We start from the raw sequence: 3465 nt of genomic DNA, 5'->3' as shown, positions 1-3465 counted from the left end.
GGAATGTATGTGGCTCTGGTAGTTCCTGATGCGTGGGGCGTGTCGGGTCGAGTCTGGTATGTGTGCGCTCGTGAGGTTGAGTGCTACAAGATGATGTATGCGGCATGTGTGTAACTAGAAGGGAAGTGCCACTTCTAGACCTTGGTGCGTGTGTGCAGTAGGTGTGTTGGCGCATGATTGGCTGAAGCCGGCTGGGCCTCCCCCCACCAGGCTGGCTCCACCCCCCTGGGGTGCGTCCAGTGTCCCTGGCCTGGCCAGTAACATGAAATTCCTTATAACCAGTTCTGGCTGGTTCTCTCCCTGCCTGCCCCTTTGGAGACAAAGGAAGCTCCTGTATAAAAGGAGGGTGGGCCCTCTTCTCTCTCTCTTCTCCTCTTCCTCCTACAGGCGTCCTGCCAGGGGCATGCTGCTGCCTGGGCTCAGGGGAAGGGCTTGCCTCCCTATGCCCTGCCCTGCTCCTGATCTGCTGGGATCCTGGACTTCCTGGGGTCTCTGCTATCTATGGCCCTAGCGCGGGAGAGCGCTTTCCTGCTATCCTAGCGCCTGAGGGCGCTCATTCCCGCTTCTAGCGCTTTCCTGCTGTCTTAGCGCCTTGGGGCGCTTCCTCCCGGCTTCTAGTGTCATCAGGCTGTCCTAGCGCCTCGAGGCGCTGCCGTTCTGCCCCCCCCCCCCGGCGCTGGGAGCGCTCTATTCCTCCAGCCGGTGCCCACCCGGCATCTGCCTGTTCGTGGGAGGGGGCCCGAGCCCCAGCGAGTGCCTTCCTCGCGGGCCCCTTCCTGGCTGCCTTATCGAGGGAGTCTGGCCCTCGTCAATTTCCCCTGTGTTCACCGCCGCAGCCTGGGACCCCGCGTGAAGCCCGCCCCCGGGCCGCGCTCGGATTGGCGGCTGGCCCGATGACGTTTCCCCGGGCCGCGCTCTGATTGGCCGGCGGCCCGGGGAGCTGCAGGAGAGAGAGCCGAGCAATGCAGGAGGCAACGGGAGCCGACTCCGCGCTCCTGCGTCCCCCCAACAGAAGTGCCGCTTCCCCCCCGGCGCCCCCCAGGAGCGAGCGGGAGCCCCGGAGAGCGAGGAGAGACCGGCGCGTCTGGCCGCTGAGCGGTGAGTGTTGCAGGAGGGGAGGCGGGGCGTCGGAGCACATTGTCGGTGCTCGCCCCTCCCCTCCAGCGCGAGCACACATGTGCCTGGAGGCCCGCGGGCCCCCCAGTGATGCCGGGTTCCCCGAGGGGGACCCCACCTGCCCGCAGCTTCGCCCCTGAGCCCCGCGAGGCTCCGTCACGGCCCCTGGGGCCCCCATTGATGCCGGGTCCCCCGAGGGGATCCCGCCTGGCCATCCCTTGTCCCCTGAGCCCGAGAGGCTCCATCTGCACACTCTCCCCCAAGCCCCGAGGAGGCTCCAACGTGTCCTGGCCCCCTGAGCCCCGAGAGGCTCCATCTACATTCCCTGGGCCCCGAGGAGGCTCCACCCCGGGCCCATTTGTTCCCGAGCCCGAGAGGCTCCACCACGTGTCCCTGACCCTGCCGAGCCTGCGAGAGGCTCCACCATTGCCCCCCTGTGCCCCCGAGCCTGCAAGGCTACAACCAAGCCCCTCAGCGGCCCAGCACTTCGTGGGCCGCTGCCACGTTTAGGTTTGCCCTGGGCCCCTTGCAGCCCACTCTGGACATCGAGACTCTAAGGCGCCCTTGCCCCAGGAAGGCCATCTGGCCTATGGGGTGCCACTGACTAATATCAAAGTAATGCTGAGAATTATTATGTGTTGCCCTGCTGATGGGGCCCTCTGTTGTGTTATGTACCTTGTCCTTTCCCCCCTGAATACCCGATGTCCCATGTATGTGATTCCTGGTCAGAGTGAGTTCTACTGCTAGTACTAGGAAACTCCCGGTTGATATGTGTTCTAATGCCAGATCCATCATGTGCATACCCCCGGCAGGGGCCCCTCGGCCCTGCCCGGTACCTCTTTCCTTGCTCCCCCCCATACCTGTGCCTATGGCAACTTGTACACTGTGTGTTCCTATGTGTCCTTCTTAATACAAAGTCTATTTTCATATACTTGGTGTGGAGTCCTTTTGTGGGATGCCCTGGAGGTTGTTGTTGGTGGGTGCGTGCGCAAATGCTTCACACATGTCCTCTGAGATAGGCCTGACTGCCCACGCCGCGTTACCTAGAGGGTGAGCAGGGGTCGGCTTTATATAGGGGTGGAGGTCTCTGACTGGCTGTGGCGCAAGCCCTGGCCGGCCGGGGGTCCCATTTCCTACAGTGGAGAACATTTTGTTCAAGGCAGGCGACTCAATCCGCATGTGGTCAGCCATCGCTTAAGGAAAACAGGAGCACTCGTCCATCATGCCTAACAGATGCGGTGTCCTGCAATGAGTCCAGAAAAGTCAATCTCAACTTCTCCAGCTGTTTGATGATAGCATGGACATATTTAGGGGTTACAGAACTTTGGGCCTGATGTAGAGTTTGGCGAAATGAGGTAAGTCCTTTGGGATGTTGGGGGACCTCCACCTGCCAAATGTTGATTTGCCCGGCAGACCTGAAGTAAGGGTTTATTCGCCATGATGTCGCGGTGACCCTCATGAGCCATGTCTACTGCTTGGTCTTGAAGAGAGTCAGGAATGACCAGACAGGTCCCTCTGAGAATAAGCCCAATGTGATACTTCGGCAGTTCACTTTATACATGTCTGAATACCTAGAGGTCTGTTTACCGCCAGTGGATCACATATACTGGTTGCTGCTTGCCACCAGTACTTTTCTGGCCAGCAATGAATTTTACAAACAAGCAATGCACTGTGCTTTACAATCTAATTGCTTCTCAGCTGGGAGCCAAGGTAGATGTCTCAGTGCAGAAAAAGGGGATTTCACAGAATGAAGTAGGTTGCAAACTGCAACTCACTCCTATTGGAGGCCTTCACATGGATGATGGCCTGCTAAGACCAGCAGGCCACCATGTCTGTGAACACTTTTTAATAACATTAACCGTTTGTTTTAAATGCAGACTTTTTCCTTAAAGGAAATAGTGTTGCATTTAAAAAAAGTCTACTTTCATTTTTGAAGTTTGAAAGTTGCCAGTGCTTCTGTGGACCACCGCCTTTTCTCTTTCAAACTTGTTTTAACATTCACAAAGGGGAAGGAGTTCTAAGCGACCCTTTTCCTTTTGCGAATGGGTGACCACTCCAACTCGGGAGTCAGTAACCTTTCAATGTTTTGCCATTAGATTTGGTGTGGAAAACATTGATTTGATATTTGGAAGGGATGACTACAGTGTGCCTATTCCAAATACCAAATTGCTTTGGGGTTGGAATTGAATTTACAGATTCTTAAAATGGGCTTAGTACATTTAAAAAAAAAACTAATTTTTTGTGGCTGCAAACTGAGTGTTTGCAACTATAAAAATGCTGGGCCCGATTCACAAAGGTAAACTGAGACAAAAGTCAAACTTTACGACTTTCAGTATTCACAAAGGGCAT

This window comes from Lissotriton vulgaris, chromosome 8, assembly GCF_964263255.1.
Source record: "Lissotriton vulgaris chromosome 8, aLisVul1.2, whole genome shotgun sequence".
Lineage (NCBI taxonomy): Eukaryota > Metazoa > Chordata > Amphibia > Caudata > Salamandridae > Lissotriton > Lissotriton vulgaris.
Note: the sequence above shows the minus strand (reverse complement) of the source record.